This window comes from Salvelinus sp. IW2-2015, unplaced genomic scaffold, assembly GCF_002910315.2.
Source record: "Salvelinus sp. IW2-2015 unplaced genomic scaffold, ASM291031v2 Un_scaffold1800, whole genome shotgun sequence".
NCBI classification, from domain to species: Eukaryota; Metazoa; Chordata; class Actinopteri; order Salmoniformes; family Salmonidae; genus Salvelinus; species Salvelinus sp. IW2-2015.
The window spans coordinates 374,871-387,210 of NW_019943173.1; the positions used below are offsets into that span (position 1 = coordinate 374,871).

The following is a 12,340-nucleotide window of genomic DNA, read 5'->3' on the forward strand; positions in this document are numbered from 1 at the left end:
CAGTTGTTGTTTTTTTTTTTTTTTTTTCTGTTTTGGTTTTTTTTGTTTCTGGGTCAGGGTTACTTAACAGTGTGGGTGACCCTCCAGGTCAGAGTCGAGCTTCCTCAGTTGTCAGATCGGCCTCCTTCACAAAGCCCGCCTCCGCCCAGGCAGCGTACAGGATTGGTGCAGCATGACCCTGGAGGAACGCAGCAGCCAACAGAACACCGTACAGATGCAGAGGGAGCATGGGAAATTTAGTGCAAATGAAAAGAAACCCTTGACAGGTGAACCGTGTGTGTGTGTGTGCGCGGGCATGTAAGTGTGGAGTGCGTGTGTGGAGTGCGTGTGTGGAGTGCGTGTGTGGAGTGGTGTGGTACGTGGATGCGTGTGGAGTGCGTGTGTGGAGTGCGTGTGTGATGCGGGGGGCGTGTGTGAGTGCGTGTGGAGTGGTGTGGATGCGTGTATGATGGGTATGGTGGTTATGGACGTCAGTGTGTATGGAGTGTGTGGGTGAGGGCATGTCAGTGTGTATGGAGTGTGGTAGGAGGTGGTATGGAGTGTGTGTATGGAGTGTGTGTATGGGAGTGGTGTAGGAGTGTGTGTATGGAGTGTGTGGTGAGGCATGTCAGTGTGTATGGGAGTGTGTGATGGAGTGTGTGTATGGAGTGTGTGTATGAGGTGTTGTGTGGGGGCATGTCAGTGTGTATGGAGTGTGTGTATGGAGTGTGTGTATGGAGTGTGTGGTGAGGGCATGGCAGTGTGTATGGAGTGTGGTATGATGAGTTGTGTGTAGGAGTTTGTGTATGGGTGTGTGTGGGGGCATGGGGTCAGGGGTTACTTACAGGTGTGGGGTCAGGGGTTACTTACAGGTGTGGGGTCAGGGGTTACTTACAGGTGTGGGGTCAGGGGTTACTTACAGGTGTGGGGTGACCCTCCAGGTCAGAGTCGAGCTTCCTCAGGTTGGTCAGATCGGCCTCCTTCACAAAGCCCGCCTCCGCCCAGGCAGCGTACAGGATTGGTGCAGCATGACCCTGGAGGAACGCAGCAGCCAATCAGAACACCGTACACGATGCAGAGGGGAGCATGGGAAATTTAGTGCAAATGAAAAGAGAACCCTTGACAGGTGAACCGTGTGTGTGTGTGTGTGCGCGGGCATGTAAGTGCGTGTGTGGAGTGCGTGTGTGGAGTGCGTGTGTGGAGTGCGTGTGTGGAGTGCGTGGTGAGGGCATGTCAGTGTGTATGGAGTGTGTGTATGGAGTGTGTGTATGGAGTGTGTGGTGAGGGCATGTCAGTGTGTATGGAGTGTGTGTATGGAGTGTGTGCGCGGGCATGTCAGTGTGTATGGAGTGTGTGTATGGAGTGTGTGCGCGGGCAGGATCACCTTGGACAGCACGAAGCGGTCGTTGCACTGGTTGCGTGGGTCAGTGGCTTTGTAACGCATGGTGTGGAAGAAGAGCACGGACATCAGCTCTGCTGCACTGCAACATGTGGTGGGATGACTGGTTAGAGACGGGAGAGAGAGAGGGCAGAGTTGGTGAAACGTGACATCACATCCTGCTGTTAACGGAATCCCAAACCACTCACGTTAGAGTTGCATGCACAGTCGCAAAGTATTCACACCGCTTGACTTTTATCAACATTGTTACATTACAGCCTTATTCTAAAATGGATTAAATAAAAAAAAGTCCTCAATCTACACAATACCTCAATGACAAAGCGAACAGGTTTAGAAGTTTTTGCAAATGTATAAAATTAAACATGGAAATGCCTTTTTTACGTAAGTATTCAGACCCCTTGTTAGGAGGCTAAATTGAGCTCAGGTACATTCTGTTTCCATTGATCATCCTTGAGATGTTTCTACAACTTGATTAGAGTCCACCTGTGGTAAATTCAATTGATTGGACATGATTTGGAAAGGCACACACCTGTCTATATAAGGTCCCACAGTTGACTGCATGTCAGAGCAAAAAACAAGCCATGAGGTCGAAGGAATTGTCCATAGAGCTCCGAGACAGGATTGTGTCGAGGCACAGGTCTGGGGAAGGGTACCAAAACATTATTGCAGCATTGAAGGTCCCCAAGAACACAGTGGACTTCATCATTCTTAAATGGAAGAAGTTTGGAACCACCAACACTTCATAGAGCTGGCCGCCCGGCCAAACTGAGCAATTGGGGACGAAGGGCCTTGGTCAGGGAGGTGACTAAGAACCCGATGGTCACCCTGAGAGCTCCAGAGTTCCTCTGTGGAGAACCTTCCAGAAGGACAACCAGCTCTGCAGCACTCCAACAATCAGGACAGAGTGAAAAGACAGAAGCCACTCAGTAAAAATAAAAGGCACATGACAGCTCGCTTGGAGTTTGCCAAAAGGCACCTGAAGACACTCAGACCATGATTCTCTGGTCTGATGAAACCAATATTGAACTCTTTGGGCTGAATGCCAATCATCATGTCTGGAGGAAACCTGGCACCAACCCTACGATGAAGTACGATGGTGGCAGAATCATGTTGTGGGGATGTTTTTCAGCAGCAGGAACTGGGAGTTCCCACATATGCTGAGCACTTGTTGGCTGCTTTTCTTTTACTCTGCAGTCCAACGCATCCCAAACCGTCAAAATTGGGTTGATGTCGGGTGATTGTGGAAGCCAGGTCATCTGATGCAGCACCATCACTCTCCTTCTTGGTCAAATAGCCCTTACACAGCCTGGAGGTGTGTTGGGTCATCGTCCTGTTAAAAAACAAATGTCTCACTAAGCCCAAACCAGATGGGATGGCGTATCGCTGCAGAATGCTGTGGTAGCCATCAGACCGTGTCACCAGCAAAGCACCCCCACACCTCCATGCGTCACGGTGGGAACTACACATGCGGAGATCATTAGTTCACCTACTCTGCGTTTCACAAAGACACAGCGGTTGGAACCAAAAATCGACTCGGACCAAAAGGACAGATGTCCACAGGTCTAATGTCCATTGTTCGTGTTTCTTGGCCCAAGCAAGTCTCTTCTTATTATTGGTGTCCTTTAGTAGTGGTTTCTTCGCAGCAATTCGACCACGAAGGCCTGATTCACGCAGTCTCCTCTGAACAGTTCATGTTGAGATGCGTCTGTTACTTCAACTCTGAAGGATTTATTTTGGTCTGTAATCTGAGGTGCAGTTAACTAATGAACTTATCCTCTGCAGCAGAGGTAACTCTGGGTCTTCCTTTCCTGTGACGGTCCTCATGAGAGCCAGTTTCTTCATAGCTCTTGATGGTTTTAATGACTGCAGTTGAAGAAACTTCCAAAGTCCTTGACATTTGGGCACAAAAATAATCTGAAACATCCACAAAACGGGACCAAATACTTAACAAGTGAATTTGTCCCAATACTTTTGGTTCCCTAAAATGGGGGGGGYRTAAGTACAAAAAGTCCAAACCACCCAATATGGATGAAAATACCCTCAAATTAAATCCAACAGTCTGCACGTCTTTTCTAACCCAAAGTGCTGGAGTACAGAGACACAACAACAAAATGTAACTGTCCCAACACTTGGAGCTCAAAATACATTTTCCCAGGGAAGACAACACTGATCACAAGCAGCAAGGCCCTGGACTTCACGAGTGAGACAAGTGTCTCCTGGGTATGAGGCCTCTAAGACTCAGCAGGACAGTCTCTCCACAGCAAAGCCAAGCAGTGTTGTAACAGGTATTTGCAGGAGAGCAGTGGTGGTTTAGAATATTGCAAAAAATCTGGTKGTTTTGAAAAAGCCATGCATTGACTAATAGTATCGCTACTTCCTGTAATCTCATGCGTCGTTGACCAATAGCATATCTACTTCCTGATAACCTGAACATGTCAACACTCCCTATGGGGGTTATTCAGCGGGAACGTGTAGGCTGCGTCCCAAATGGCCATAGTCTTTAGAGTGCTTTACTTCTGTTGACCAGGGCTCATAGGGTTCTGTATTAATAGGATGCCATTTGGGACYAGCTGTTAGTAAATGTTTAGTCAAACTCATATCTACACACAGTATCAGTCACTGCATTCTTCACCATTAAAACAGAATGGTATTCAACCATTTACCCACAAGGCACTCATCCAGCATCAGACACCTGCTGAAAGAGAAAAGTTTAGTCAAAGTTCCCACCAAATACTGACAGCTGAAGCATTTTTGGGGAAGAAAAAATATATTAAAAAACACTAGTTTATATAAAAGCAGTTGTGATTTTCAGCAAAGATATCCTATAAAAATATATATTATACACACAAAGCAGTTCTTACATTGTGTAGAAGAGGACCAATATAGTCACCCATGAAGAAACGATGAGGTAGCCCAGGCTTGCGTTCAATGCGACAGAACGGTGTACAATGTGGAATTGAACGGAAACGGTACATTACAGCCAGTTGAGGTGTTATTATGGCCTATATGTTGTGCTGGACGAGTTCTACCATTTCAGATCGTCATCCTTATATTGACCAGGCCACACAGGAGAAAACGTACCTCAAAAGGTTGTTGAACAGTGCGCCCCGTTTTTTTGGGGGGGGGAAACGTGTCATGCCGTACAAACCATCTAGAAACGTTGAAAACTGAACACACCCCAGGTCCGCCTATAGGCCGACTTCTCAAACAGGCTACTCTTCATCTCTCTAAGAAAAGCCTAAACCTGATAAACCATGATTCCCATCCAGGGAAGGTTATTTGTTTTCATTGTGGGCAACTGTCTGAATACCAGGAAGTGACAAAACATTTTATTTAGCAATAACAGGTTAGTCTTCACCATACTTCAAACGTGTTCCCTTTTTCTGGACAGTATATGAGTGCAATCACAGCCAGTCAGGAGGAAGTTAAGAGGAAATAGTGTCTCAACTGAAGAGGAGCCACAGGCCATCTTTCTGCTTCCTCCCTATTGTTCAGACTAAAGGAGCTGGACTAGTTGAGCCTGCTCTGAGGTGGTCTCATTGGGTTGGTGACGTTTATTACTGAAAACAGGGAGAAAAAGTGTCACCAGGAAATACCCTATCTTATAAAAGAAAAAAGAAACGTTTACGTGTTTAGATAGAGGTTTAAGGGACATTTATTTTCTGTTAAGTGATTTTAAGCTTTTAACATGACAAACGCAACAGTTTCTCTTTTCCAGTGATGAAGACATGGATGTCTCATAGTATGGTATGCAAAATGGATCAACTTTAAGCACCGTAATGTTTTGGCATTCAGGTTCAAAAAGTCATTTTCTAACTACTTCTTCCATGGGCAAGCATGTATGGAAAGTTGTGTTTAAACCACAGGGGATGCTGTCACAAAAWAAACTACAAAATACTTAGTGAACTCAAATGGATTTACCCATAAACTGAAACGGTGCAAGATAAGCGTACAATATAATAACAGCTATGTATTGTAGTAGTCAGTAACAAATCAATGATTTGGTGAATGGTAGCCGAGGCCTCATCAAAATGATACTCCTGATCTAGGCCTATATTTGGGAAGTAGGCTAAACTGATTTAACCCATTAAATACCCAACGTGGTATTTATTTAAGCCAAAGGCAGCTTACGTTATCTAAAAAAYWWWWWWTTWWAAWTRRTWWWTATTTTAAKATTTAAATCACATAACCAGGAAACTGAACTYGTGCAGAATCAGGGCTGGATACTGTTGATGTGGACAACTGGGCATCTGACAGACCAGGAAGTGATCATCAACAGGTTGGTCTTCATACCTGAAAATGATCATAGACCCTAACGAGGAAATGGTCATTTTATGAACTGAAAATAACCCAAATAAACATTCTGGCTCCACACACATTGTTTAAGTGAAAGACCCTTATCTAAGCCACAGGTGAGGTTCTCTCTACCTAATGTTGTAAGCAGTAAACACTTACAGTAAAATCTGGGGATGGAAAGATACTGTCTCATGAATTCAAAATGGAATCTGCATCTTTGTAACAGAGGAGAAAACTACATTGAATTCTTAGCAACAGAGGACTTGCTTTAGCCTGGTCCCAGATCTGTCTGAGCTCTTAATTAACAACTCCATAGTGACAAGGAGTTGGCATCACGACGGCAGACAGACCGGCTAGAGCTGCTGTGGGTTGACAAAGTTACCGATGGGGACAACTTATTTTGTAGCCCTTCAGTACCTTTCCCACACACTAACAGTATGCAGATTATACGTAACAAATGGTACTAATATATATGCAATAAAGAAATGTCTGGTCAAAATTTATTGTACTAGCCTACATAGTGAATAGGTTGGAATTTCAGGCACATAAAACCACATTAGTTTCCCCTTCTTTCCCCACAGTGACAAACACGTTCAGAATGTCATGTTGAGAATGAACCACTTCTGTACTGTGGCAATAATGGTGAGAAAAATGTGGTTCGACTTGGCTTAAATACTTCTCTGTAATGAGAGAGGAGCCCAACTTTAATTTATTTACATCAATACCGCTGTGCTGCAGGTAGCTAGAGCAGAAGCGTAGCCTATGACTAAGCAAATTACAAGCTTGAAGAGAGAACAGTTAATGCGGGACAAGAGGGCATTTCTAAACACCCCCAAAACACGCTCATCCTTTATTCAGTATTTTACTAGGGTGCTGTCTGGACGCATGGTGGGACTCAATCTTTATCATCAAAGACAGAAGGCCACCACAAGACCCGCACATCTCTCCATGTGATGTGTTAAGTTTGCTAAAATGTAAAATATATATATATTCGACATCCTCCGATTCTGTTTCTTAACGGAATCAAACCGGGAGGGACAAATGAAAACGCTAAAACAGTGGAATGAACACAACCATATAATAATAGCTATCTAGATTATATCTGATCAAAAGTTAACCAAAAGTAACGATTGATGGTGCATCCATAAAATGTACGATCATTTAAAACGGTACCAGTTTTACGCAGATGTAGCTAGCTAATATTGCTAGTTAGACTTAACATGGAACACTTTACAAATGACCAGAGCTGACAACTCACACATTGGCCGAGAGACATACGCATATTTGACCTTCATAATCACCTATTGAAAAGTTGTGTTTATTTGTCTAATTAGTTCATTATCAGCGCGTTACCAACTGCGCTCAAAAACAACGTTTTGAAATCGGAAGCATCTGCAATTTAACATGACGAGCGGAACCGCTACGATGGACCTGTCACAGTACTGTGAACCGCAGCACAATGAAGCATGACAGGTCCAGTTGTGTCAAATGTTTTAACCCAGAAGTGTACATTTGATTATAGGAGGGAGGGGGGGGGGGGGCAATACATAGAAAACTATCATTGGGTTAGGGTGTAGGGGCTGATTGATGCCATCTTGTCTTCAGTAGATTGTATTCTCCTTCAACTAGCAGACATAAACCACCTGAAGAATATTGATTAACTCGATTTTTTTCTAGAAGGTTGAGTGATGGAGAAATGAATTTGAAAAACAATTACATTTATCAAACACCAAGACCGTTGGAAACATACCGCAGCTGGCCAACCCTCCTTGAGAAAACATTTTAAAGAGAGAGTTCACCCAAATTACAAAGTGTTTGTGTCCTTACATTGAAAGCAGTCTATGGACAAGCAGACTAAACTTATGATCTGGTTACCCACAGCCATTAACTATGATAGTTTCATGTGCAGAGCCTAGGCGTAGTCGTAACACTCCCCAGCATGTGTTACAAAACTTGACACCTGAGAACAGGGATAAATCCCTCCCAACAGTTTCTACCATGTACCCTCCTCCCCATCTCATTACTGTCTGAATAAAATGTAAAAACTAAAACATTTTTTGTAAAATAAAATGCATACTTTAAATTGAAATCCCCCCAAAAAACAAGTCGTCAAATGTTGAGTTTATTTAAAATGTTCAAAGCATCCCGAATACACCTGACCTGTGGTTTTATTGAATTCCCCCGCCTATCTAGGGGTTGTGCCAGGGGCAATGAAATACACCTAGCTAATCTCACGCCAAGTTTTCTTCAAACGTTGTCAACTCTGAATTACACCTGTGAAGGGAAACGTTGTGTACTTGGTTTAACTAGCTAGTTAGTTGGTTGGTTTAACTAACTAGTTAAACCAACGACAACTACCCGTTTGACAGTCTGCCCGCACGTCCACGCAACTGTTACTGCTGCAGCCCCGTTCAGTTCAATGTARCATGTTAGCTAGCAAGATACATTACACAACGTTAAACTGGTTCCTGGTTACTTTTAAACTTACCCGGAGTTGGAGGCGCATGTTGCCTTGATAGAGTTGATCCGCAACTTGTTAGCGATGTCTTTCAGGCCCTGCAAAGTCTTCTCGTCGGGTTTATGGTAGCTAGCCATGCCTGAGGTAACGGAGACCGCTTGGTAAATGACAAGCACGGGTTTTTGAAGAGCTGCACAGCTTCTGTGTCCGTTCAACTCGTGAGACTAGCTGAGCATTCAAGGGATGCTGTAAACGAAGAGGAAAAGGAAGGAGACGGCTTTATATGGAATTACCCTCTGGCCGCCGTACAAGGAACTGGGCGGCTCGGCTGTGGACGCCCACCACACGTTTTCATTGGTTGAGGCGCGTTCTCATTCCACCACGCTCGACACAACGTAGCCTGCGTGATTAAACGTCAGCACGTACTCGTAACAGCTATATATTTATTTAGCTGCAATATTATAATAATGATTATAATTGATTAAATGTATATAGCGCTTTTCATAACAATCTCAAAGCCATCAGAAGCAAAAAACAAACAACCAATACATCAAGAGTAGCCTATAGTTGTCTAGGTAACCAATAGAGGCCAAGTCTTTGAGTGCGTTCATCCTCCAAAGATGAAGGGACAGTTCATGGCTTGATCAGAGGAAGGTGGTCAGGGAGATTGTTGATGAAGAGTCTGGTGACAATCATGTAGAGGGTTACACTGGGAACCAGCCTGAGTCATGTAGAGGGTTACACTGGGAACCAGCCTGAGTCATGTAGAGGGATACACTGGGAACCAGCCTGAGTCATGTAGAGGGATACACTGGGAACCAGCCTGAGTCATGTAGAGGGTTACACTGGGAACCAGCCATAGTCATGTAGAGGGTTACACTGGGAACCAGCCTGAGTCATGTAGAGGGTTACACTGGGAACCAGCCTGAGTTTCATGTAGAGGGTTACACTGGGAACCAGCCTGAGTCATGTAGAGGGTTACACTGGAAACCAGCCTGAGTCATGTAGAGGGTTACACTGGAAACCAGCCTGAGTCATGTAGCTACTGGACTTCTCCTCCTTCACAATGTATGGCACCCACTTGGGTGATACCTCAGCAGCTCTGGGCACCAGAAAGCTCACCACACACAGTTCAGAGTAGTAGCCAGTCGTCCTCGCTACGAGCCATCTGCCTCAGCAGCTCTGGGCACCAGAAAGCTCACCACACACAGTTCAGAGTAGTAGCCAGTCGTCCTCGCTACGAGCCTCAGCCCTGCATTCCTTTACTGCTCCTGTACCTCTCAAGTTTCAGGTGACTTTTCAATTGATGTTTTCAAAAGATCAGGAACCAGCATCCAATATGTAACCGCAGATAGAACAATGAGCAAATAAATCTCTGATATAACTTTTTGGGTGACTCGACCAAATTCACATAGAAATATGTTATAAATATATCATTCTCATTGAAATCAAGTCTAAGAAGCGGTCGATCTGTTCTATGTGAGCTATTTCTATGCTTTCCTTTCTTATGTTTAGTTTTTGAGTCTTTTTGTGGGTTTTGTACACCAGCTTCAAACAGCTGAAAATACAATATTTTTGGTTATGGAAAATAGCGGTTTGGATGGTACAATGATTTTCTGGAGGGTACAAACAGTCTTGGGCACAGACAACAGCACAAAGTGCAAGAAAGTAGAGACAACAATACATGACGCAAAGCTGCCACAACTGTCAGTAAGAGTGTCCATGATTGAGTCTTTGAATGAAGAGATGGAGATAAAACTGTCCAGTTTGAGTGTTTGTTGCAGCTCGTTCCAGTCGCTAGCTGCAGCGAACTGAAAAGACGAGCGACCCAGGGATGTGTGTGCTTTGGGGACCTTTAACAGAATGTGACTGGCAGAACAGGTGTTCTGCCCCAGGTGTCTTTCACGACTGACGAGCTCGAGGCAGAGGATATACGGCTCCCTCGGGAACAGGCCCCGACCCCCGTGATCTGTGTGAAGAGGAGGCGGAGAAAGAGAGGCCGGAGGGCGGGCTGCCATCTGAGGAGTAGGAGTCGATCGAATAAACCCCCACTCTCCTCAATTCTGCTCGCAAACATGCAATCTTTGGACAATAACGTGTTACACGTTTTGCCTATTCAATCTCCAATGGAATTCCTATCTCCTTCTCTCTCTAATATATCTGGCTTAATTAACTCATGTCTAGAAACACTTCATCCGGTCTTGGGCCGAACTCCGTTGGTATGGTCACCGGCGGCTGTTGTCTTTAGTGTGGAACGGTCGATATCGCTTTCAACATAAAAAAACACGTCATTGAAAGTGATGCAAACGGATACAAATAGTGGAATTATGCCATATTTGCAGTAGATAATGCTAAAACAAGGTTGGAATGTTGTTACATAATTTACAATTAAATAGAATAATTAATTTGTTTGACAATAAACAGAAAAAGAACTGTTGATATCCCATTGTGGATTTATTAGACTATAATTACATTGAGGGCATATGTATATGCACTGTACAGCCTTACCTATGGACTGTGTACACCATGAAATGGGCTATCAGTCTACTCAGTGACACCCACAGAACACAACTAACTCTTAAACCACTGTGAAATGAGACACATTAGCTCACCAGTCAATTTACTATTTGTATTGAACATTCAGAGCTAATGTGGCTAATGTTGTTTGTTTCAGAGTCCTGCAATAGAGATAAAATGTTTTTTGTAAACTCTACATGTGTACACAGTCCATAGGTAAGGCTGTACAGTGCATATACATATGCCCTCAAATGCAATTATGCAGTCTAATAAATCCACTGTGGGATTTCAACCGTTCTTTTCTGTTTATTGTCAAACCAATTAATTATTGTATTTAATCTTAAGTTATGTAACTGTAACAGTTTAACTTTAGTCCGTCCCCTCGCGAACCAGGGACCCTCTGCACACATCAACAACAGTCACCCACGAAGCATCGTTACCCATCGCTCCACAAAAGCCGCGGCCCTTGCAGAGCAAGGGGAACCACTACTTCAAGGTCTCAGAGCAAGTGACGTCACCGATTGAAAGGCTATTAGCGCGCACCACCGCTAACTAGCTAGCCATTTCACATCCGTTACATAACATTCCAACATTGTTTAGCATTATCATACGGCATGATTCTACTATTTATGTCCGTTTACATCACTTTCAATGAGGGATGTTTATTTTGAAGGCAAACCTGCAAATTCCACTATTGTTGCTAATCGTTATTGTGGCTAGCTTCACATAGGGTAGGGACAATGGGGTAGGTACCCAAGGACCAAGTTCAGCAGGACGGACGGACACAACGTTCAGATACACATTTATTATGTAGAACAAACATGTCAGTTGTATTAATGGAACTTTTATCTGCAACGTTCCAAACGTTTTTTGTACTGCCCAGGCGAACGCACTGAGCTATATGACCTCACCTCTGCCAATCGATTGTCTGTCTGAAAAGCCTCCGCGAATTAAAATGTGGTGGGCGACAGCCAAACCCCGCCCCGTTCCGTGGACATGGCGAGGGGCTGCCCCGGCCACTCGCACTCATTGGAGGGAAACACAGTCGTGCAACTTGTGAAGGAAATCGTTCTGAGAGGAAGTGGCAAACCCCCAAATCTTTGAAATGATGCAAACTCCCCATGATGGGAACATTAGTGTCAACAGCATAATAATTCTAGAAAATTATGAAAAAATGTGGAATTCACATAAGGCATCAAAACATTGTAGAATTATTATTCTGTAAAAACTGTTCATGAAAAGGCAATTTTTAGAAATGTACAAATGATAGTGCAAATTGGTGGTAGAGTTAGTGAGGTGGTGTAACATCAACAGCATCCCACTCCACACTCAAACCCCCATATAGGGTAGTACTAAGGCCAGAGAGACTATCTACAGTCCTAGTCTCCTCTCACTGCTAAGAGACTGTCTACAGTCCTAGTCTCCTCTCTAAGAGACTGTCTACAGTCCTAGTCTCCTCTCTCAGTCTCTTAGCAGTGAGAGGAGACTAGGACTGTAGACAGTCTCTTAGAGAGGAGACTAGGACTGTAGACAGTCTCTTAGAGAGGAGACTAGGGCTGTAGACAGTCTCTTAGCAGTGAGAGGAGACTAGGACTGGAGACAGTCTCTTAGAGAGGAGACTAGGGCTGTAGACAGTCTCTTAGCAGTGAGAGGAGACTAGGACTGCAGACAGTCTCTTAGAGAGGAGACTA

General features: G+C 44.2%; 1 pseudogene; it reads right to left on the bottom strand.

Moving 5' to 3' along the window:
* LOC112072015 (transketolase-like) overlaps positions 1-8,386 on the bottom strand; it is a 31,003-nt pseudogene extending 22,617 nt beyond the window's left edge.
* Positions 8,387-12,340: the final 3,954 nt, after the last annotated feature.